General features: G+C 36.7%; 1 protein-coding gene across 4 annotated transcripts in view; it reads left to right on the top strand.

The window, feature by feature from the left end:
• Positions 1 to 26,378, top strand: part of SYT1 (synaptotagmin 1) — a 357,438-nt gene that overhangs the window by 108,257 nt on the left and 222,803 nt on the right. For all 4 annotated transcript variants that reach the window (XM_037390041.1, XM_037390039.1, XM_037390038.1 and 1 more), the window contains one exon: positions 18,995 to 19,053. The gene's annotated coding sequence lies outside the window, so the exon portion shown is untranslated. The remainder of the gene's footprint in view (positions 1 to 18,994; positions 19,054 to 26,378) is intronic.

The following is a 26,378-nucleotide window of genomic DNA, read 5'->3' as shown; positions in this document are numbered from 1 at the left end:
AATTTTAATATTCTCATTGGCTTCCCTTGCGTATGGAGAGTTTCTTTCACATTTGGAATCTCTGCTTCTGTCTTTAATTCCGGAATAGAGGAGCCATTTCAACTTCTTTTCATCTCTTCCCCAAATTATCAAGGCAAATGGGAAATGGTAGCATTTGGGAGTTAAAAGGTATTTACTAGCAGTGCAGTTCTACAGGGTTTCTTTAAATTTGGTTACTAGTCTATAGTTTTTCATCTATCAGTGAAGTAGGAATTGTCAGGTAGGTTCATTTCCTTGAAGATTCAAATTTAAGTGTAAGAAGATATAGATAAGAAGATTCAAGTATAAGTGTACACACCTGTGTTATTTATTTGGCTGTTATAACTCAAGTACTTTACTTTCCTATTAATAAATCAGATGCTTTTATTTTGGTAATGTTAATTTCCCTAACAAAGAGCTATGGATAGTTCTCAAATGAGGTAATATATCATGGATGGAGATAATTTAGAGGTGAAGGACCACACAGAGCAATTGAGGGTATTGGAATCTGCTCCATAATATTTGTTTTCTTTTTGGAAATATACCCAAATTTAATTATAATTGGCTTCAGAAGGTGGAAGACAAACGCCTTTTAAGAAAAGCCCATTTGTGGTTTGGTTTTTTGTTTGTTTATCTCGAAATACACTGGTGTTTCTTTGAAACAGTGGGATCATTTTTAGTTTTACTTTTAGATGCTAGTTGAAATGAGTGTCTGCTTACAATTTCAATATTTTGAAGAGAGAGAAAGTGAATCTCTAAAGTAATCTAAAAGCACTTATTTATTTATTTATATAATAATTAGTGACCAAGGGCAAGACATTTTGTTCGATATGAGGTATCAAGGAGTGTAGTCAAAAGTTAATGATTAAATATATGGTAAGCCTAATAGGTACATAGCCAGTACTGACAAGGTGAACAATAGGGTGTTCGGAGGCTCTTTAAGGAAGATCCAGGAACATGAACTTCAGCATTTGTTTGTTTGCCTTTTACTGACATACTGGGAATGGAATTAATTTTGAGATGAGACAAAAGCATGCAGAAACTAGCGTGTTTGTCTCATGTGAAAACTGTCTGATGGTGCAAGATAATAGTACTTGAGAAAGATTACGTCTCTCAGGGCATTCTTGGTCCATATACAGAATTAAATTTAACATGCAGCCATCAAAAATCAAAACTGTAAGCATCCCTGAGTGGAACAACAAAGTATAATTATAATACTGTGATTTTATGGTTGATTTATTGTCAGAAAGCACCTGGGCCTTCTCCACCAAATTTTACCATTATGGCTGTCTTCTAGCCTGACTGAGTACTGTGCATGGATTCAGTTATACAAACATGTGTTTAAGTACAGCAGTAGTCTCAGAGGTTTTCAGACTACTAAAAGTGTTGAGTATGTGCTTAAGCATTTTGCTGAGTGTCTTTACCTCTCCACAAGCTATAGCTATTGTTTAGGGAATTTGGCATCTCACAGGAAAATGCCTTCTGATCGTGTTAAACTGACTAAATATAAAGCAAATAGCTGTTTCTTGATCTGGGGGGGGAGCATATATGTTCAGAACTGAGCAGTGAATGAAGTTAACATGCCAAACATAAAGCCAACAAACCAAAAATTTAGTTTAGTAACTCCTAAAAAAATGAGGAGAAATATTACCTAGGGAAAGGAACAAAGAGAGCCAGTGCGAGGCACAAGGGAAGATTTGGGATGCAGTGTTATGTCATGTGAAAACTATAGAAAAACTCAAAAAACCTACATGATCACTGTAGAAGGGCAAAGCTAATACAAACAGGTCCATTTTCCTTTCCCCCCTGCAAACAGTGGAAAAAGAAAAATTCTGCTCCCCTGTGCTACCCTCTGGGTATTATCACCTAACAAATTCTTTTGTTATTGCAAAGCCTTATGACATCTGGGTGTTCTTCAGCTCTCCTACGTCCTTCCAGTGGCTTAGAGATAGATTCATGTAGCTTTTGGCTTCTTGCAGGAGAAATGTCAAATTGCTTCAGGGTAGTAGGGTGTGTTCTGCAACTTGTCTGGGCAATCTGCAGAATATTCAAGGCCATTCTGGCCTTAGGGTTTTACCAGGGTGGTCTGTGATTGTATTGGGCTATGCCTAGTGACCAGGGGGATCCCTTCCATGCTGTCAAGTAGTTCATTTCCTTGCTCTGATACAGTTCCTTGATAAGTATTGCAAGTCCTGGGACTTGCTCATTTCATTCTTTGTGTTTCAAAACCATATTGTTATATTAGGGTTGGTTACGTAGAAAATTGTAAAGTTACGCAGAATTGCCTGACTTTGCTTTAAACAAGGTAGGTTGAACTAAGAAGGAAGATGAATTATGCTGCCCTGCCCAAAAAGGGTCGAATCCTCTACTTTTTGTAGTAATCCCATAACTTTGGTTCTCAGGGCGAAGGTTTTTTCCACACTCTACCAAAAATTTCAGACCAGGTCAGTCTTCAGTAGTACAGACCAGCAGCAGCCAGCAGTCTGGCCAGCTCAGTGCTGTCCTTGTAGCCTACAGAGGTTGAAATCCTTCCTGCAAGGTTCTTGACCCAGCTGAACTGGGCTGTTTTGTCTTGTCTTCTTAATCTTAAGATTGTACATGCCCTTGCCCACCCTCCTACAAGAGGAAATCCCAACATCCCTCATAGGTTTAGCAGGACTGCCATCTCCAGTGTGGGGCTGCCTGTTACCTTCAGGCAGAAAAGCATGCTAATATGGGACCCAAGTTTGAGTAGGCCCAACTCATGTTTCTCTGCCTAGTATTGCCTCATGGGTATACTCTTGTTCCACAGGCAATAGCTGACAGCTGATAATTTGTTTGTGGTTTCTTCATTATTTGAAAGGAGTTAGCCACTTCTTTCTGGGTACTGTAATAAAAAAAAATAAAATAGGAAGCTATTATTTGTATTTATTATGTTAAATCAAAAAATTCAGACCGTGAAGTTTTCTGTTTATGTTTTTAAGACTAGTGTAAGTAAAGTGCAGTTTTTAATAAACAGGCTTGTGGTACAGAATATGTCAAATCAATATTCTTAGCAGACTTCCAAAAGAGATGTTCTTGGACTGCTGCAGCACAACCTTTTGCCTCCTGCCAAGGTTATTGTCACTATCAATGACAGTATCTTTCAATATCTAATTTAGTTACATTGCTTAAGACTTCAGAAGGTTTCCAGGCAGCACAAAGACCTAGAACCCTATTAAAAATGTCTCTTAGTCTCTGTGTGCCATGTCCAGGCTGGAGCACACCATCGTCCTTTGTTATTCTTGTGCCGTAAGTTACGTGTTCTTTGTTATGGTTAGTCATTATGCTGACCTACTGAAGGTTTTCACACAGCCTGGGCATCAAAGGCCTCACTGGTTTTGCACAGAGTGATATAGATCTCTTAATTGCTGCTATGTAGGAATCTAAATTTGGATCATCTCCCCTCTTCCCTTGTGTAATACATGACTCTGTAGCCCAGCATCTCAGGTATGGGTGATCCTTTGACAATATAGATACTGTGATGTAATATCACATGACATTGTATTCTAAAGACTTTACATTTCTATATATTTTAAAATGATAGCAATTAAATTGTTAATTTGTTGTTTATTCACACATTCAGTTTTATGCCCATACTGGTGTGACTACACTGTGTTACCCAAAGTAAATATTTCTGCCTCAATCTTTTACTCATATAAGTAATATAATTTATGTCTGTCATAAGTGTATGTATGGACTTTATCCAGTTATTATTTGGTGCACTTTAGTTTGTAACCTAAAATCCCCAAATAAATCCAGAACAGCTATATGCAACAGAGTTGGAGCTTGGCTTTCTGGAGGCACTGGGTAAGGAAACAGGGGATGTGTTTGTGGGTGGATACAGCTTGAGAAAGGCATACATGCCTGCAAATACAGATACATGCCTATACATGAGGTGGTCTGATTTCATTTAGGGCTACCAGACATAAAAAATCCTTATCTTAGTATTTTAATTCTATAACACAGGAAGCGTTTTTGCAACTAGCAAAAACCATAACAAACCAAACCTAAACAAAACAAAACAAAACCTCCAAACAAACAGAAAAAAAAATAATTATGGGAGTGAAACATGGAACAGTAAACAATTTAGAATTGTTACCGAATTCACTTCATTATGTTTAAATAATCCAGCAAATACTGTCAACTGACAGAAAATACAGTTAAAAGTCTTGCAGTCCTTGGGCCATGTACTACTTCCTCATATTTGCTTAAACAACTCCATTTAAGAGTACCTTTACTTTTTCGTTGAATAAGTTCTATGCTAAAGAGATCCTGCTTTGGGGTTTAGTGGGATAAATGCAGTATTAATAGTAGTGGCAGGTGAGCCACATTAAATATATTATCAAACATATTTCTTTGTAATAAGCCATCCCCAGAGCCCTCTACAGAGGGTGGCACTCACATGAACAGGAGGAGGCACTTGTAGCTTCAAAGAATTTTGTAAAACAATATGTTGAAGAAATCTTGGGGTTTATATTTATTTTTATTTATTTATAAAATAAACAGTATTTTATAATACCTTATAAAAACAATCTTAAGCCATTAGAACCAAAGGAGAACTTAGACAGTCCTGTAATTTAATTCTGGAAATCAACCAAAGTCTCAGAGTTACAAACATTTAGTTCCCATGGCAGTTCAGTAATGCAAAGATGAGACTTTTAAAAACACTCAGGGTTGCCTGATTTCTCTTCTACTGAAGTCAGCATTTTTCAAGACATAAGCTAAGACCCAGTCATATAGTCTGATCTTTTGAAGTGCTGCAGGTAACATAAAAGTGACAGTGTTTATTCAAAATACTACAGACTTCAATCCTCCAAGCTCCCTTATGAGTTGGATATTATTGTCTCTGCATTGTTAGTAGGGAGACTGAACTGTGACAGAAGTCAGAGACCAATCCAGGATTACAGGTCGGAAGTTCTTGACTTCTAACCCTGTATTAGCTCCAGTAATTCCAGTCGCCTCAACAATAATAGCTTGGTATCCACTGAGTAGAAGGGTGGAAACAATAAAATGAATATTTAGTTTAACTAGTCCTCAGTTCCACTAATGTGAGATTATTTCAGTTACCTACTTCATTGTGCTTTTCCTAGTCCAGCTTTAAATTTCACCCATAGGTGAACATTACCATTCCCCTTAAAATATTTTAAGAGTAAAAGGTGTCCAGCAAATGCTTACTTTCCCTGTTCTGTGAGGTTATGCTTACTTACAGTGCTGGTCATGTGCCAAATACTGTCCAAACGTCCATCTTTCAAATACCTCCTAGTCTCTCTTCAGTTTTTTTTTAACAGTACTTGTCTGCCTGCCTCTTTTTTTCAAAATCTAGTTTTTGAGGGTCCTCTTTGCTTTTCTTACCATTTTCAGTGATCTGTTCAAATGGTTTACTATTCATACTTGCAAAGCAAAAAAATGAAAGGAGATTATTGTTTTTTTCAACAGGCCAAGATAAGGGTATTATCTGTAATATGCATGGAAGATAGCAGTTAAAAGGCCAGAAATCACATTGGTATTTTTTGTTGTTATTTCTCATTGCAAACTCACGTTTAAGAGAGAGCACTGGGTAGATTAGAAGACAGTAGAAGGGATTTCATCTCAAGCAAGAATTGCTTTGCTGTTAGGATGACTTAACCTCTTTGCTTCCTTTTTACCCAGTCTTAGGGGCATTGCAAGATTCAGTATAAAAGTACTTTAAAGAAGTTTCTTACCATATACTTGTCGTTATTTAACCCAGCCGGCAACCAAGCACCACACAGCTGTTTGTTCACTCCCCCCACAGTGGGAAGGGGAGGGGGGAAGAATTAGGAGAGTAAAAGTAAGAAAACTTGTGAGTTGAGGTAAAGACAGTTTAATAGGTAAAACAAAAGCTGTGCATGCAAGCAAAGTAAAATAAGGAATTCATTCACTGCTTCTGACTGGCAGGCAGGTTCAGCTATCTACAGGAAAGCAGGGCTCCATCACACGCAATGGTTACTTGAGAAGATAGGTGCCATCACTCCAGAGGTCCCCTGCTTCTGCCTCCAGCTTTATATGCTGAGCATGACATCGTATGGTATGGAATATCCCTTTGGGCAGTTTGGGTCAGCTGTCCCAGCTGTGTACCCTTCCAACTTCTTGTGCACCCCCAGCCTACTTGCTGGCGAGGTGGTGTAAGAGGCAGAAAAGGCCTTGACGGTGTAAGCACGGCTCTACAGTAACTAAAACATCCCTATATTAGCAACACTCTTTTCAGCACAAAACCAAAACACAGCCCTGTACTAGCTACTATGAAGAAAATTAACTCTATCCCAGCCAAAACCAGCACAATGCTCAAAGGAACTGTTTAGGTGCAAAGAAAGGCAAGTATCAACTCTGTTTGATGCCTATGTAAGTTTAAGCAGAAGGTGGAGAAGAAGGAGAGAAAGCACATCAGGAAGGAGAAAATTAAACCAGGGCCAGGGAAGGAATGTATTTGGTTTCTGTGGTGTTTTATCTTCTCTTTGACTCTTATTGGTTTCTCATCTTATACAGACTTAATTTTCTGATACATAGATTGAGATTTAAGAAAACAGTTAACAGAGTTGTTTCATTTATTGATATATATATCCATGTACCTGAATGCACCCCTAATCATCCTGGTTTAGTCTGTCAGGTTGTTCTGTTCATAAAGCAACATTTCAGATTGAATCCTAAAATCTCCATGTATCACAGAGCTTTGCTGAAGACTGACACTGCTGTGGATTGTGTTACTGTATTCTAGGGGAATTAATTTTGCCTAAGAGCCCACACTTCAGTTTTTCTTAAGACAGACCTTATAGGCAAAATGCTGATTTTTGTCAAAAGGAAAAGAAACTGACAGTCAGCTTTGCCAGAGTATGTTGAACATGCATACTTAATGTCACTGTAAAATATAGATTAGAAAATTGTCTGCATACTTCATAAGTGATAGTAGAAATTGATTAAAGCAATTGATTGTACCCTGTGCAAGGAGGTATTTATGGTCATTACATTAATGCCAAAAAGCACCTGTCAGCTTCAGAAAGGGCATCTGCTGATTTGTTGACAGGCAATTTCAAGTTCTCTTTTTACAGAAACTCATATTAAGGGCTTTCTTGAAGTCGATGATCTTTAACAGATATTTCCTTTTTGCGAGATGCTGAAATGCAATTTTAGATACATCATGTGGTGTTTTCTTGATTTGTTTAAAATTCATGCTGAGAGATGCTGAAACAATCATTCTGTGTAGCGATGTCTTTTATGCGGTCCTTTCCTATCCATGAATGTAGTTATGCTCTCATCTGACTGTTCACCAAAGCTACATTTACATGCACCTTCCTGCCCAGAATTCCCTTACATCTGTTTTGTTTAAAAATAAATAAAATATATTTAGTGGGACCTGCTAAATTCTGCATTGGATCGTTCAGCAGAGAACGTCAGTGTTTCCGTGTTAAGCAGCTTCCCTCTTTTGGGATTTCTGTGAGATCTGTGGCATTACAGAAGTTTGATACAGAAAGAAGAAAGGGAAATAAATCCCCTTCTAGAGATAGACTACAGAACTGAAGATGGAGCTGCAGGAAATGGACAAAGGGACTAGAAGAATTCTCACAACCTAACTGCAGTGTTGCTCCCCTGAATTAATCTAGCATAAGTTTGCCTTCTGTAGGCCCCTCTTTAGATGTCTAATGCAGCCTGTTTAAAGAATATATTGCAATATTAGGTGTTCGGTGGCCAGGCTTCCATTGTCAGTTAGAAAAAATAGATGAGGCACATTTTGGATAATGATGTTCTGTGTTGAGGTAGAGTGTGTCCCTACCTCAAGATGATTCAGACATTTGTTATGTTTTCTAACTCTCTGCTTTTGCTTCTTCTGGGCCATGGGTAGTACAGATTGCTTTTGTTTTATAGTCTTAGCTAATGTGTTTGCAAATTACAATGAAAGACTCTCAGAAAATTACACTATACATCAGCTGAGACAGAACAAACGGTTTTTCCCTTCAGACTGCTCCAGCGTGCTGTTTGAGTGCAAATCAGTAGTTTTTATGAAGTGGCTAAAGTTTGGTCTGCATAAGCTGTATTTCAGAGAATCTAATAATCAACAATTACAAAGGTTTCCTGAAGATGGATAGGAAGATTAAATCAAGGGTGGGTTACGTTAACATTGACAAGGGAGATACATTGCTATGTGGAATACTTAGCTTGATTAGTGAAAGTAGCCTAATTAAAATACTTGCCATATGGGGTTTTTTTAGGGATTTCAAATAGACATTTCTTGAATTTTCCTTGATTCAGAGATGCTAACATTAAATGTGACACACGAGATGATAATTACAAGGTAATTATTTGATTTTCACTAAATAGACATTTCCATTAGATTCCTTCTGGCAGTATCTAGCTGAGGAAGTTGATTTTATAGCCAAATACAATACAAGATGTCTTTTCTTTACTCAGCTATGTAAGGAACAATAACGATAACAACCTCTTTTAATGTTCCTAGCCATCTGTACCTCAACACTTTGCAATGTATGATGTGCTACTTTTTGATTAGGCTATCAGATTTGCTCAATGTGGACTTGGTGCTTCCTTTTTTCCTTTCATGTAGACTTGCAAAACCATCATTTACGTTTCATCCTGCTTTTTGTAATAATATCTTTGCATGTAATCTGCAAGGATTGGCTGTTAAGCTCTTCTTTCACAACCCAGGATGACACCTGTGATTAAAAGGTCTGCCTGAATTCCCTAGTCTCTAGGTTTTTTCTTGTAGTTTCAAGATGAAAAAAGTCATGATGCTTCAGAGTTTCATCTCTAGGACTGCAAAATCAGACACATTTGTCAGGCATGTGCACATACTGTGTAAAGAAATGTTTTAAGATACTGAAATAATACCTGTAGATGATGTTATGCAATTATGAATTTAGACCCAAATCCCAGCAGCAACAGGCTAGTTTTAACTGTTTAAGCCTTTTACTGTGCTTCCATAAGTGTGAAGATGAAATTCACTGTAGATGGCAGCCCTACCCAGTTTGTTGACCAGGGAAGGAAGCCAAGGTGGTGAGGTGGCATGTTACTATATGCCACTGACTATGGAAAGTAACGTGACTTAGCTGCACTACACTGAGACATCACCTATGCTTGGTTAAGAGTTCTGATGACTAAATGCCCTCCCTTGCAGAGCCAGCCAGGTGATGACCATTTATCTAAGGGGTATGAGACATTTCTACTGAACTATGCTGCTACTGCTGGGTTGGCTTTGCAGCTTCTGAGAGTGAAGGTAGCATTTGTAATGGTGAGCGCTTACATACCCACCCAGTGCTTTTCACAGGCTGTTGTGATTTCTCAAGGTTCAGTCTTGTCGTTTTGGTTATATGTTTTATATGTCAGTTGTAACCTGACTGTGAACTCCAGTTGGCATTACTCGTAGTGTTCACCTATTTTATACCCAAACAATGGTTCTGTCTACTATTTTTTTGTTTGGTTTGGTTTATTTGTTGCAGTCCGTGTGATTGCTCCTCTGTGTCTAGGCAAAAGGAAAAATGGTGAAGAACCAGAAAGATTTACTGACTGGTTTTCTCATTACTTGTGTTTGAGGACCAGTGATATTGATTAGTGCATCTTTTTTACTTCTGTAATGGTGCTATATACTGCCCCTTCCAGGAGACACTGCTGTCGCTACAGTGGCAGTCACTGAAATAATAATGTTCTGGACAGTACTAAGTAAGAAAGACACTTGACAGTGTCAGGAGTAGACTGTGACAAATGCAACAAATGTGACAAATATGAATATAGCAGACCAGGATATTACAAAAAATGGACTGCTCAGTTCTCTTAGTTTTCAGCAGCATCTTCACAAATCCTGTTATTTTCATGCTAATCCATTTGGTTTTTTTGTTTTTTAGATCTTTGTACTACAGAACTGTAATTTATCACAATGCAGTTTTTAACAATTGCTTAAGTTTTGGGTTTTTTTACTAACTATAAGGAGGGGTAATATTCTAATATGCTGAGGAAGGCAAAGAACATGGTACAAGATTAATTCATATTTTCCAACAGACTTTGATATTTATACAACAGACTCATAATAGCAATCAATTCTGACAAACGTATCAAAGACAGAAAGAGCATATTTAATTTTTAGACATAAATAATTAGAAAGCTGGAAACATTTTTAGTTTTTTAAGTAATTGCTCATTATTTTGTGATCCTAATGTCTAGCCATAAGATTGTAAAGTATTTCCAGTAACGATGGTATAACTGTTTGCTTGCTGTTTTCTTGTGATAGAGTTAATTTAATGCTAAACCAGAGCAGAGTGATTAGAAACATTTTTTTTGGCAGATCAGTTAATAAAGTATATGTTGTAACTGGAAGGAAGTCTTTGAAGTCTTCAAGTATGCTTCCCTTATTTAGTCATCTTGTTATTAAAAATTCTAGTATCAGTACAAAAGATCGGTGCTCTCCAGTTTGGTTATTAATTTTGAGCTTTTCATTCTTTGCTGCTGCTGACCACAGAAAGGAACCATGTATCATGTCTCCCTGTAAAGAAAAATCTGCATTGAAGTTGATATTTCATTATTTTATTAGTTTAAAATGTCTTTCAACAAAAAGGAAAAGCCAGCTGTGACCATAAGAGTAGTGAAATTTCACGTGATGGTTCAAAACAGTAGTCATGGGATATGAAGCTCCCAGATAGTTACAGAAAGGTGAAAGGAGCAAAGAGCAGTTGATATAGAACAAAGAATGTTGCATGGTGGGCACAGAGCAAGCAGTAGTAAAATGAATGTGACAGGTCATGGATAGCAGATATGGAAATTCCTGTGCCTGTTGTTACATGATTTGCTTTGCTGCTTACCAGAAATCTGAGCAGTATGTAGGCTGTTACTTCCTGATTTAGTAAAGGAAGAGGAGAACAGTAACTTCATTTTGTCTGTATTTAGACTTGGTAAACTTTCAAATTTATTTTTTAATAATTTTCATTAGGAGAATTAAAACATCATGAATAAAACTTACAGTACATAAAAGAAAATATGGGCTAACTTTATACTAATGGTGAATTATCATCTTTTAGTGTATGTATCCAGATGAACCTCAGAATAAGTCTGTTTAGGGTCTTCTCTTACTCTAAAAAGTTGCCTTTGGAGGGATGCATTTGAACAGCCAGAAAATAGTAAAGTTGTTGCCACTGCAAGTCTGTTTAGGGTAGGTTAGAAAGGTTATTAGAACAACTCATCCCTAGATTACACTGCTTAATCTGCTGAGGTGCTGATACTCAGTATCAGGTATTATGGGTGAATTGCTTGCCCACATTAGTGCATTTTTGTAAAGCAGAATTGAGAAATAAATTAAAAAACCCTCATGCCAAATTTCCAGAACAAAAAGATCAGCAATGTTATGTAATGTATAATCACTTCCTGCAGTGGATATTGCAGCAGGTTCTCTCGTCCTGTGATAAAAGCAGTTAGATTTTGAATCTCCAAACACTGGAATGCAGCCAAGGTGTATTGAAGGTACTGAAGTTCTTCGAAGTGTTTACAGTTAGATGGCTGATGTCTGTTCCATAAAATACACCAGCTATTAATGTAAAGATCTATGTTATCTTTCTAGGAAGGATTTGGGAGACTGATTAAAAACCTTCACTGTGCTTTTAAATAAATCTTGGTCTATAACTGTAACAAGAAACCTAAATATGACTTCTGAAACCAATTGCATTAGGAACCATTTTTTTACCATTTCATATAATCCAAGGAATCTAGTCTAAATAGTGTTACAAGGGAACTCATAGAAAGCTGGATGTCTTTTTTCTAAAATCACTCAGAATATAGCGGTGGCTCTGTTATCTTTTTGTCTAGGAAAGCCTGAAAATATTTGGGATTACATTTTATGAAATGCAATGTCAGGAGTGCCGGTTGTTTCAGCTGAAGGCTTGAAAACTTTGACTTAGGAAAATGAAGTTACACTCTGATGTATTAAGTTTTTAGGGCTTTTTATTGCTAATAAATGTTAGCAGTATTCTCGTGTCTTTATTTTTACAAACGGCAAAATGTAGGCTTCATGTAAAGTTTGAATTTGCTGCTGTTTTCTAAGAAAATGGCAGATGCCCAGCAATCACAAAGCAGGAATGACAGGCTATGCACTGTGAAGATTCTTCCCAGAGCAGCTCCACAGTTTCTACACGGCAGATGCAGCAAAGTGGTTGAAGTGTCCCTATATAGTAGGAACACATCTAACATCTACTTTAAATGGTCTGTCATATGCAAAGTTTTCCTGGGAATCTGTGCCACATTTGGTGTACATCCACATCTGTGGCACACATGACATCCCATTTATACTGCAGGACTACAGTAGTGAAGTGGGTGTTAGTAGAGTAAGAGCCATATATTGTCCTGGACAGTTGCCAAGGGACATGCTAGTGCAGCCTGAAATTCTGATAATCCTTTGGCATTTCTGAGTATGGCCAAGAGGTGTTGTAAGAACATAAGCTCAAGTTGATACAGATACTGATTTGTGACTGTGTTGTCACTGGATGTATTATCACTGTTAATAGGTTTTCATGAAAGAAAAGAGAATCTTTTAGTGCCCACTGATTCATATGATTGTTTATTGATCATGAAGTTTATGATAGTGACCTAAGTGTGGTTTATTGAAATATCAGAGTGGATGGCTCTTTAAACATCAAGCCAAGCGTGAGGATAAAGCAGAAGCTGGAAAAGGCTCTTGATGACAGCAGATCTGAATGCACCAGGACACAGAACAAAGGAGGGCAGCAAGACATGTTCTGGGCAGTGCTAGTGGGCGAAACAGAAGCTGAGAATGTGAGAAGCATCACACAGCTGGGAGAGAGATGCACGGGCACTTGAGGAGCAGCTAGCACTTTCTGAGGGTTAGTAGCTACACTTTAGCCTGTGTATAAGTTGTGTGTAGCAGAAACACAGTATGTCAGATGAGCATGTAGAGTACAAGCAAAACTAGCCAGTTTCCTATGGAAAAAACAACCAGAGAGCATCCGTGGAGTTGAAACCAGTTCTTTAATCTGCTAAGAACTGGAATTTTGAGGAAGGCATGGGCAAGCAAAATCTTTGAACATTACACAGCCAGTAACTAAATACAAGTGAACAGAGGCCAAAATAAGCAGCTTCACTGCTAGCATTGTAAAAAGTACTCCCAGAAACAAGTTCTGGAATAAGAGTCCTTCACTAAGCAGATAAATCCCCAGAGCTGAAAGCATTGCTTGACTTGAACCACATGGGTCACAGGGTGGGGATGGCCAAGCCACAGACTGAATGGGCAGAGGAAGCACGCTCTAAATACTGTTTTTACCACTAGTGGCCACAGTGACACTGCATGTGTATTCTGCTGAATTGTAGGCTGAAATACTTAAAATGTTGTGTGTCAAGACCTAAAAAAAGCTTGCAAACAAGTTAATATCTGCAAATTTAAATGGCTGTCCAAATGACAGCTCCACTGTATAGGTATTCTATATTTACATACTGTGCTGAATAAATGCTCATGTGTATGAATGAGGATGGAAGAATTTCTCCTGCCCCATCAGGAAGTGTGTGGTACAATCAGTATCTTTTCTTTTTCATTCTGTTCCTCAAAATTTCTCCCTTGTCTTAAAAAATGGTTCCTTGGCTTTGTTTATCTTTTCTGTTTCATTTCCTGTTTCAATAGTTATTTTCTTTCCCTTAGGAAACCCAGTAGCATGCATCCATATTTATCCATTTCCACACTTACTCCCTCTCCTGGTTTTTCTTCCTAGTTTTGAGAGGACAGAGGATCTGGTAAGAAGCTCTTATAGGCAGAAGTTTGCCATCTCTCTTCCTTGTACGCTGACACCTAATGGCAGGCACACATCTGAGATTTTTTTTTTTTTTCTAAAGCCTTAAGTTGTGTTAAAACCCTCTGTACTGTTGTAGTCCAAAGTGTGAGAGCTGGTGGGCATATTTTTGTGTGGTACTCACTGTGTTAATCACATTCTGTATATAGTCTGAGAGGCTTTCTAGAATAGGGGGTCCATAGAAGTGCTTAGCTTTCCTGCCACTATGAATTCCCTTATCAGGCTTTTTATGAAATTTGCAATAAAGGTGACAATAAGTATTTTTATTTTTTTTCTGATTTGCTTATTGGCCAGATAACTTTTTATTCTGGATTTCAATTTACAGAATATCAAAAACTACTGAGCCTCCTTTCATTCATTATTCTGCAGCTTCTTTCTTTGTGCACAGTCACCTCTACCATGATGTGTACCACTTTGTCACATAATATGTATATTGGGTTTTTTCTCTTCTGTACTGTTCTCCATCATTTCTTACTGGCAAGGAAGCAGGGTGATGGGTGTGAGGGGAAGAATGCTGTCACCTAATGTATGGTAACTTAGAGGAGTGCTACTTAGGTTTTTTTGGTTTGTTTTTTGTTTGTGGTGGTATATTTAAAATTAGTTTCTGTTTTATTATATTACAGGCCTGAATTCAGTCAGTAATGACCTCAGTAGTGCCTGTTTTAATGTAATCCCTGCTTGCTGACTGCTGTTCCAAGAATAAAAATCTAAGCCAAAAGATTTAATGAAATCCTTTGAGATTAGTGCTCACTGGGCTGGGGAAATTGCATATCAACCTTTTCTCTGTACTCTAACCATACGGTTTGGTATTTGAATAGGAGGGTGTCCAAGAGAGACAACTCTGAGTTCATCAATAATTTACATTTTTGTTAGTTGCAAACCTGGTATTTGGGATTCTGTTGCCATAGCAATCCATCTGGGCCTGAACGGATAGTGTTTTAAGTGGTGGTTGTATAGGGATTCACAGTGTGTGCTTTAAATCCCTTCTAAACTAATCCTCAGATCTGTTCTGTGACTTATTTGAGGATTCGACAAAACCAATGTTACTCACAGTAAAAAGTTTATGCTGAGCAAATTAAGCCCATAAAATATTAGAATATGCATATAATTGAGGACTGTAAAGTTCATAATGTATGACAATTTCTGTTTCAATATATGAAGCAATTAATAAATGCCCACAACTCCTTTTTTTTTCCAAATACATTTAATTTGTTGCACATTATGCAACTAGAAATTATCCAGACTCTGTACTGGTTATTAGCTAATTTAAATTTCATAATCGAATGCTAGCCTCATTTTCCCAGATGTCAGTTCTGTGTTTTACAGGATGTCAGTCTATTCATAATACTGTATAACTTCCACTTCCAATTAATCTGATTTTCTCTCTTATAAATAATTATAAAGCAGAGAATAAAATTTGAAATTCCTACTTTTATTTCTAACACTACTGGAACTGAGTTTTGAGATTGCACTGCTAAATTCAGTAGGCTAAACACCAATTGTTTTTTATTTGAAGTTTGGTTTACATTTTCCCGTTCTGCCACCCAAAATTTCAAAATGGTTTATTCAAAAACTCCCAGATATACCACATAAATAGATGTCCTCAGGTTTGAAGGGTGATCAATAAACTCTTCAGCAAACCTGGACTAAGTTTCAGCTCTGTCAAAACCAGAAACCTTCTGAAACTGATTTCCAGACCTTTCAGTTTTTCATAACAAAAATGTTGTCCAGTTGTGCTCTCAGACTGTCACTAAACCGTAATGACGATGTATTAGCAGCTATTTGTTACTCCAGAGTTTTGCAAAATTCTTCCTCAATGTTTGAAAGAGAGGGAAAAATATTCAGATAACAGCCATATGCTCTACTAATGAGTGTTTAGTCCATAATCCTAAACAGACAAAAATTGTTTCTTCATGGAGTTTGTAAAAGATCACAGGTTCTTTCTGACTGTAAAAATAATAATAGAATAAAGAAAATCCAGATGGCCTAAGAGATCCCGAGAAATCTTTAATTATCATGCAGCTTGCCTTTTGTCTTCTATATTACAGTTCACAATCAAAGTGAAGCATTTAATAGAAGGAGCCTATTTTTGCCATGATTCTGTGATGCTAAAAGCATTCTTTGTCACCTGTAATAAATGTACTTCTACTCTGTTTCTATATGAGTTTTATAAACAAGAGTTTCCTGAAAAAAACTGCAAAGAATCCCTTATTTGTAGTGTAGTAATGTTTAATTTCATGAGCAAAGATAGGCATTTATATTCTTCAACTCAGTGTGGCTGACTGAACTTCATTTATTTTAGAAGTCCAGTCCCAGTTTAATGGGAGTATTTCCATAATTGGTTACCGCTAAAGGTAACTGGTAACAGAGAGCTTAGAATTAAATAAAAAAGGCTTTGTTTTGATTGCTTTTGCTTATCATTATGACTCACTGAAGTAAGAGTTGCAGATCATTTACATGATTACTTAACCTAAAATTACATGCCCTAAAGTATCTTCTGTAGATACCATTTGTTAAATATAGATTATGCCTCAAAGGGATATTACAGATGTATTCAGGCATATCAAAATGTGGTTCTGTTGGTATTTCCAATGGTTTCATTACACAAAGTCTTCCCTTGCAAATATTATTGAAATTAAAAGGGAGCCTTGGAAGATACTAGCGGTACGACAGATGCTATTTGTAGCTTTGGAAATACAGTTGTCACTGCAGGGGATCTCCTGCACTGAAGACCCACAGGAATCCATAACCAAGGGTGAATGGATTGATCTTCCAACACATCTCATAAAAAATAGCCTGGGTTTAATATAAGTGATAGAAACACAGTTGAATTTCTCTGGTAAAATTTTTTGGTCTTTCTCTACAAAAGCAAATCTTTCCTGTTTATTTCTCTCTATATATTTTAGCTCTGCAAACCTTTGCAAAAAGTGCTGGCATTTAGTCTCCTTGACAACTGTTGATTTTTATTGATTGTTTTTGACTTAAGTATTCCAGATCTGCATTATGTTTTTCATATGTTTTGGAAATTCCATCTGTCAACTTCAAGGGAACAGGCAGGCTCTCTCTGTTTGCACTTAATGAAGCACCACACTACTCCTGATTTTGTTTAAATTTGCTTCTCTAGCACACAACCTGTATTTTTGTTCAGTTCTTTTCAATTAATACTCAAGTAAACATATGTCCTTTCCATTTTCTGTCTTTGCAGGAGAACAAAATAGTTAATCTACTGAAAGGCTTAGTAATATTATGACACAGCTTGACACAGACAGCTTAGAGAAATGGGGGAAGATTGAGACAGTACTGCGGAGCAGGTGTGACTTTGTGTATTAATTTCTCTAAGGCACTTGCAGTTACCTCTACTCAAATGCAAGATGTACACAGAGTCCTGAACCAGAACCCTGGCTCTGCACCCCGGGAGAAGGTTGAGATTAGAGCTTTTAATTGAAACCTGCCTCTGAGTATCTGAATTTCAAATCCCTTAGTTTGGGAGGGCTTGAATGACAAGGAGAGGCAAAGTTTTTGTTGAATCCATTTAAGAGGTATTTGAGTAAGTAGTTCACATTAAGTCTGTCATGGCCTGTACCAGGACATTTTATACAGCTAATAAGGAGCACGGAGCTATGTAAGGCCTGCTAAGACTATTGTCAGATGTATTACAGACTCTGGGAAGGAAATTAGTTGATCCCACAGCTGTGTTTTACACCAGCATCCAAATTATTCTAAACCCTTTGGAATAAGGGTTTCATATCATTGTCCAGCTAACTTTGCATTGTTCAAGTGCTCCGTAACTCCCCAGTGATGTCTAGGACATAGTGAAATAGACTGTTACATAAAAAAGCTAATCCCTACAGTTCAAAAAAGTTTAAAACGTAATAACAGTGTAATATTGTATGCTTCGGATTCATGGGCTATGTAGCCTTCAGCTCCAAACAGCTGTTACTTGTTGCCTAACAGGTTTCTTCAGTAGAGTGACATGCAAGTGAGTGATCCCTGGGATATCATAGATATTGACATTACTATACAGAAGGCAATACTAAATTTTTACTAAAAAAAGGAAAAAAATAGATATTTTTTTTAATCTGTTATATTATGAATCCTTTATTATTTGAGTCATGAAAGATGGTAGCCTGATTAATTTAGAGTGAGATGCTGTATGGAATCATGAATTACGTTTTTTTAAAGACCAAAGTGTTGTTGTGATATAGTTTGATGGTTTTAGATAACAGCAGGTTCATTTTTGTCTGACAGAGTTGATGTAAAATCAAAAATGCATTTACCTATCTTTGTAACTGTGCATTTGGCTCCCTGTTTTAACTTCATCAAAATTGGTCATCTTTGCATTTAAGTGCCTTCTTCACAGCTTGCTTCTACCTGCTTTTCTGTGTCAATGTTGTCCTTATTGCAAACCTTACTGCCCATCAATCCCAATTTTCTTCCTTCTCTCATGTAGCCTTTATTGATGAAACTAGTTAATAGTAAAAATCTGCAAAGCCAGTATGTGGTGTTCCTTCAAATCCTGCCTTTAAACTCACCTCTGTTGTGATGCCTGTAAACTGAACAAGAAGGGCTAAGCAGCTGCTGTGCTGTGATCAGTGCTTATTATGCTAATTGTCTGCATGAAACGATATGACTGAGGCGTCAAACACCCCTCCACAGCACGTCCCACTCTCCTCCAGAAATGGTGGGGGAGGCTGTGGCTATCCTCAGAGATACACGTTGCTTCTTCCTTAACTCCTCAATCTAATGGGATAAACAAGCCAAGATCTAATACAGCATGAGAATTTAATTTTGACCAGAGGATTGCCAGCCTCACAGTTGTAAAGCCTGTCACCTTCCCCGAACTGGGGAGAGCTGCAGGTGCCCAGATGCTATTCAGATGCCCAGGATTTGGTATGAGGTTTCAAAAGAGATTTGTTCCCTCAACCTGTGGATTTCCCATCTCTGCTGCTATTGTAGTACCTAAAACTGGAAACTTTGCCTTTTAAGGAAAAGGAACAATGTGGATTTTTCTTCTGGACAACTTAACAAAAAACAAAGTCCTTAAATCTTGGAGTAAGCCAAAACTAAATATGAAAATGGCAAACTTCTATGGCACAAATGAAACGAGGTAATTTTATGTAGGTGATAAATGCATGTATTTGTTTTTCTTACAGAAACGTGGAGTCCTGAATAAACAAGAAGAGAGTTAAGCAGACAGTCGGTATTGTGAACAGTAAGTGACCAGATTATGTACTCTGAAGCTGATTTTTTAATTTTTTTTTTTATTTTCAGTTTTTTAACATGTCTAAGAAATGCAGTGAGCATTTCTGCCTTTTATCCAGCTCAGTGTCATTTCACAGGGGTAGACTTTTATTAATCCTATGATAATTTTAGGTAAGAGGCCCAGATAATCCACACAGTGTGTTTTCATCACTTCCCATACTGAATATATTGCCTTTTTCTTCTCAGTAAAAGTGAATTGTAATACTAGAAAGTACCAAGCTAAAAACTGTATTACACTGAGAATTGCTTACACCTGAAATTTTGCAGAAAACCACTTAGGTTTATTAGCATAGTCAGCCATCCTGTGGGTCAGCACATGAGTAAGAGAGTTTTACAGGTTTGTCTTAACCACTTAATCACTGACTAATTGTTTTGAACTGCCCTGGTCAGAGCTGTGCTGTTCATTGCACAATATGACCAACCCCTGGTTGCACTGGCCTTTGATAACTACAGCTTTATAAAACATCAAGAAATAAGACTACTCGCTGAGACAAGAAAATGAGTCACGGTTGTGTTGTGGATCATACTGTTGATGTCGTCCTTTGAAAAATATCTTGGGCTGCTGGTGAAGCACCAGTTGTGATAAAGCAGAGAACAGACACTCCTTAAGTTGCCCATATTAAATAATATGCCCTGAGAAACGTAGCAGGTTGTATGGGTGTACTGCATTGCTGGGTATTAAAAAGTGGCAGTATCCTTTGAGAAGCAAAGCAGGTGGATGTGTATTAAGGCATTTCTAGTAACAGTTCCAACAAAACAGTTCCACAATGCTAGGTGCTAATAGAGCCTGCCTTTTTCTGGGAGAAGATTGCAGACAGGAAGTAATGCACAGAGAATATGTGCTCCTCAGCACCATTCTGCTTACAGAAGATACATTTGACAGTATATCATGGAGTAGGATCGAAGGAATTTTATTGATCTATATGAAATCTCTATTCATTTAGCCAAACTGGCATATGGAACAGACTAGTTTTGGATAGAAATAAGTTTTGAATATTTTTGTCAAGCAGTAAAAATAAAACTCTTTGGTGGCAAAGAATATGTATGAACCTCAATAGCCAAAAAATGCCCAATATATCTCTGAGCATCCAAGTTCAATGATGGGTTTTAACATTATGTTTAATCAGACAACATGAAAGGAAATGTGTGACATTTTGCTGAAGCAGAGAGCAACATAACGCTTGTTTAAAAATCTGTACGTTTATTTATATGATGTACTAAACTGTGCTACCAGTTGGCATTTTTTAGATATCTAACAAATAATACATATCTTCCAGAAGATCATCAGAAAAAAAAAATCTAATGTTTTACACAAATTTCCCCAAACTCTTACTTATCTATTCCTCTTCACTTTCCATTGCTTCTTCTGTCAATTAGACTTGCCTTCAGTTTTCTCTTCTTTCTCCCCCATGACTTACGTGGTTTATATTCTCTACATGCTGTCACACCTTTCTGCACTCTTTATCTTTCCAGTCTTTTACCTACACAGCTGATCTGCTCCAACTTCAAAGTTTCTCCTCATGTCTCCCACACAGAGCCATGTCCTCTTCTTCTTGGCAGAGCTGCATTGCAGAATGTTCCCAATCTTTGGCAGATTTTGAGCTTGCTATTTCTAGTATTGAGTAGATACTGTGCAGACCAAAAGCAGTATTGGTATTGTTGGGTAATAATATACAGAATAATGCTATATATGTATATATAAGGAACTTGCGAAGGTTTGCAACATAATGTAATATGGGTCAGCTCTTACAATTTTGGCATGTGGAAAGATAGATGGAACTTCTGGGAGTTATTATTTAATGCATGGGATACCTTCAACCAAATCAGTTATGCTCTTCACCTGGATCTTAAGCTTTGGCAGTAGATGACTGATAGTTACGTGCATAAATACTAGCAATTCCAAGTAATTTGTATATTTCAGCTGATGTATGTATATAGAAAATCTGTGGTGTTCTAGACCTATTTGTAGAAAGTAGATTTGAATCCTGCAGACACTCAAAAGATTTTCTCCTCACTTGTATTCCTGTGTCAAGTGGTCAGAACTCACAGGCAGCTTTTCAGAATAGTGTGGATTTATTTGTGTATAGTAATAAAAATTTCATCAGCTATTATTGTTACTCCATCACATGCAAATCCTCTCTCTCCTGCTGGCAGAATATGTTGACAGAACCTTTTCATAGTATCCATCAGTTAATTTTATCAGTCATGGTATTATGATTATAAACTACAATCTTACAATAAATAGATAATTACAAAAATGAAACTGTACAGTGGTTATTTAACATTTGTAATGTGTGATTTATTTAACATTCTTTGGAATATACATGGGAAATTGGAATAATAAAACAGAAATAAAATTACATTTATCGCTCATCTGTCATCAGTGAGCAGCAACGTTACCAGCTTGATCAGGCTATACATTGAGCCATGTGGAGAAGTTCATGTGTGCTACCTTCAGCCTGCTTAGATCACACTTGTGAACTGTGTGTTACTCATACAGGAAGTCATTCTTCTGACACTGGGACTGATAAATTGTGGATCGTTGTTTTAAAATACTTCGTTTTTCTCAAGCTGAATTAAAACCTAACATTTAAAATATCTAGTACTGAGAGGCAAATACTGGATTCCAGATATTGGAAGAAGATAAAATTAATGTGGTTCTTATTAAGAAAAAGATAAAAGTCGTAATATATACTGTATTTTGTGGGGTTTAATTGTTCTCATCTTTGTTTTAAATGCAAGGGCCTTTGTCATTTGGCTTTGATATTGCAAAAGATTGCAGTCATCCTTTGTGGAGGAGGGGGAAAATCTTGCAGTATGTGTTCCAAAAAAGGCGTCCATTGTCCTCACACAGTCAGTAGCAATTCAATTTCATCTGCCACATACTTTGGTTTATCAAAAATAATGGACATCTTTGGTGGCCAGTGGTTAATAACATGTTTTTAATTATTTTTGTTTAATAAAGGCAAGTTCAGGTAATGTGACATAAATTAAGAGATTGCACAAATTAAGTGCTAATACAGGAGGAGGTGGTCAAACCGTGCTCTGCTGTGAGCAGATGAGAGGAGGCTTGGCCTGCTGAAAATGATTGTGTGGGCAGTTCAACTCCATTATAAGTAGAAGAACTGAACTGATGTTAGACTTAATGGTGAGCTCATGAGGACGCAATATTGCTGTTGTTTATCCTAGTATCTATTTTGAAAGCTACTGTGTTTGTATTTCACCATTTACCATATTATATCTAGACATAAGTAGTGTACCAGAGATGAAGTAGCTAAAGGAAGTGTCCCTTGGTTTTGAAAGTATTAGTTTTGTAAAAGTTGAATTTATGAGCCTTCAAAAAGAAATGAGCCTGTGGTCTCTGAATGTTCTCTACTAATCACAATAATCTTCCCTTACATTAAGATTTCAATCTTTCATCGCAATATAGTAACCTAGAAGCAGCATAGAAGTGCCCTCACTCCCTGTGCTCCCAGGTTTTGTCATTGCCCATTAAAATTAATGTACATATACTGCAGGCTTGGATAAAATAGTTCATTTGAGTGTTCACACTATCTGAATTCTTTAATGAGGTCTTCCCCTAAATTAGTTTCACTTTTAGGGTTTTTTTCCTCCCACAGTGGCAGTATTAACTTTAGGTAAATTATATAGTAACATTTGCGTAGCGTAAAGTTGTTTGTTGGGTTTTTTTTATTATTCTTATTTTGTCTGTTTTGGTTATGTTAAGACTGTTCAGAGTAGTATATTCTCTGCGACTCAAAGTTCTGTGCCTCAAAACCACATTTTTCTTATTTTTATTGATCTTGTACAGACACAGCTCTGCATTTTTTAATGTGAGATCTCTGACACAGATTTAAATTCTGTACTGCTTTGAGGTATGCTAGTTATGCAACCTAATTCTGCAAAATGGCTCTGTGTTTACTGTACTTTCCCTGGGGCTTCAGTTTAGTTGTCATCTATCATTTTAGCACTGTGATTGATTACTCTCTACTATTCTATTATCTATATGTCTATTATCTGCTGCAGCTTCTCAGCTTTTTCTTCAATTGGTAAACACATACTTTCGTAGACATTTTCAAATGATGTGTTTTCCAAGTGCTCCAGAAGTAATCATACTTTTCTCAGCTAGGAATTTAACCATTTCAACCGTTTAATGGTTTCAGTAAATTATTAGCTGATAATTATTTTTGGTCTATTCCGTAGAAGTTTTGCACTGGAAATGTGTTGTATTTTCCATTTTTCTGTATTATTGTATATATTTATTCTGAAATACAAGTATATTTACCAACTGCTTCTTTGTCCACCAAAAAAACAGTAAAGAAATAAGCACCTTTATTAAGTGAAGGAGCCAAATGCCTGGGTTGATGCTGCTGCAGTAGACTTTAACCGCCTTTGCACATTAGGTTTCAAAAGCAACATATTTTATTAATTTGCTTGTTGCAATTTCACAAGCCAGCTTCAGTCAGTAGGATTAACATGTGCTTGTTTTCTTGTCTTGTATACTGTGTTCCTGTACTTTAATTTGCTATTTTTAAACATTACATTGAATATCAACTCAGAGTAAAATCGTTCCCTCTTTTTAAAAAAGGGGGGGTGGGGGGGTGGAGGGGTGGGATTGCCTTAAGTCATACTGTGTATACACTCAGCAGCAGCTTTACACAATTACTGAGGCAACTTCCAAGAAGCTACTATAATGAACTGCCTCTATGATCCACATATCAAAGATATTTTAATGACAAATTTTCTTTTCTCCTGCAGTTTTTATTGTGGCTTTATGATATCTGTTTTTGAATGGGGAGCTTAATATTTTTTTTTAAAAAAATTACTTATTAGTTACTGATTGTATGTAATATTTGTAATTAAAATCTCTCAGTAAGAAGAATTATACTGTGGCATCATAATGCAGCTTTGCTGACGTTGGTAATTGTTATTGTAGTCCTATCCCTAACTGCAATCAAACAAAATGAATAGACATCTGCAGTGTTACGTGCTTTTTGGGGGCAGTTTGATGTTCTTTATTGTGAGACCGAGCTTTAATCAGTACTTACAAACTTGTGTTTGTAATTCATAATCTCTTTGCACAATCTAAAGACCACCAGGTTAGCTTTGGATATGTATCGTAGCAATTCCCAGTAGGTGAGTTCCAGCCCACATTTTGTTAGAGAATTGGAGATAGGAAGTTCTGTCTCTGTTCTTGCAGTGACTTATGATTTGATTAGGAACTAAGAGAAAAGACTTTATTGTCAGATCCACTATTTCTCATTTATAGTACGTGAGGGTTAACTCAAAAAATAACTAACATGATACAAGTGATTACACATACACAGGTTAAAGTGACTCCCTAGTATGGAGCTGGTGATAGCTAAGGACCAGTATTTGGCAGTTTTGGATCCTTTGCAAGGACAAGTTTGTTCTTAAGTGATGATTTTCTTTGTTTCCTTCTTTCAAAATTTCACACTATAGAACTTATTTTGAAGACATACAGTCTTCATAAACATCACATTTTGACAACTTTTCTTATGTGAAAAAAATAATTCAAGTAAGTTTATTCAGAAATGAGAAAAAATGCATCTTAGACCTGTCTGCAATCATATCTTTAGGTTACTTGTATATTGACAACGTTTATCTCTGAAAATCCAAAGAGAACAGGAAACTCAGTTACACATTTTCTCAGGTAAAGAAAAATGTTTTGCAAAGCCATTACCAAAGATAGCACATAAAATTATATTTTATGATGTTATTCTACTGTGTTTATATTGATATGTGAAGTGCATGTAGAATTCTTCTTGCAATGAATAATTTTGAAAATACAAAATTCAAAATTTAAGTACATTTGGAAAAACATAATTCCTTGGATTAGGATTTTTGTAGGGGGGTAGGGGGGTATAGTTTAGAACAGCTAGAAATTAGGAGTGATTAAGAGTGCTCTGGAATATATAAAATATATTAGCAGTTTGTCTGCAGTGTGCTTCTGCTGCTATACCTTCATTTTTGTACTGCAAGCTATAGAGGCAAAGACGTGGTTTTGCTGTGAGAGGAGCCTCTGCACAAGGGCTCTTACAGCTGTATTGATTGACGTATTTCATACTTGTGACTCTTGTACCTGTGCTAATAAATGGAACAACACTGATTGAGCTGAAGGCAAGTTCTTGAACATGGTGGTCATAAAGCACATAACATGTAGGCTGTGTTTCCAGTCTTGCCAATTAAAAAGCTTTAGTTAAGTTGTTAAAGATCTTAAGATTCTGTTTTTTCCATGAGCCATGGGAGTTTCCGTGAGTATTTGGGAGTTTTTCTCGTTACTGCCTGATTTCCATGACTGCTTCAGTCACTCCAAAATGTAAAGGTTTAGAAGTGTATTTTTTTATTGAAAGTTGAGATTTTGACACAATCATATGGGTCCAGAAGCTGGAGCTTCCAAGGATGACTCCCAAACATATATTGCAAAGTCTAGCAATACTGTGTAAAATGCATAGCCTGGAGGTCTCTGCTAGTACTGTACAGCAGTACACTTCAATCTTTCACATAATAGGTCTCCCAATACCTTTTCTGTTCTAACAGAAATAGTGTCCAGACTGCTTTTATGCCATAAGCCTATTTCAATCATCCTTGTAAGTTGTCATGCCAAGTGAGAACATTTGTTTTAGGAAGAAAGATGAGAAAAAATGACTAAGATGACTTTTAGACTGTGCAATCTTAACCATTTTTGATGGGATTCTGCTCTCAGAAGCATGTCTCAGTGTTTGAATCTTTAGTTTAAATGAAATGCTTAACACCGAGTTTATTTAAAGGTCTGATCTTACTTCCAGGATAAGTTAAAGGACTTTGAACTCCATTAAACCATTAGATAATAAACCACTAGTTTTTAAACTGTTAATAGTTTATCCTGTAGATAATAGTGATTCCTCAAAAGAATAATTTTTTTTGTGTTACGGTCTGTTGGGCAAATACATATTTAGGTAGGTTTTAAAATGGAAATTACATCTGAACTTTATAATTATGTACTTAGACATTTCTTAAGTGTAGTAGAACCACAAGCTTTTTATATATGAAGCTGTATGCTCATCAAAAAGATCTAAATGTTTGCAGTACACAGCTGTGCTTGTAATAAGGAATTATTTAATCTCAGTTGCTATATTGTTGTCATTTTTGAACGTTCTCTGCAATTTGACTGTTTTCAACCTCAGTGTCTGAACCTATGACCTGTCAGACACTCCAGCTGCACTCTGGAAAACGAGTCCACATCCCAAACCTTGTGGACTAGTTTCATATCCA

This window comes from Falco rusticolus, chromosome 5 (genome assembly GCF_015220075.1).
Source record: "Falco rusticolus isolate bFalRus1 chromosome 5, bFalRus1.pri, whole genome shotgun sequence".
Lineage (NCBI taxonomy): Eukaryota > Metazoa > Chordata > Aves > Falconiformes > Falconidae > Falco > Falco rusticolus.
The sequence above is the reverse complement of the archived record's forward strand: the minus strand, read 5'-3'. Positions and strand labels throughout refer to the sequence as shown.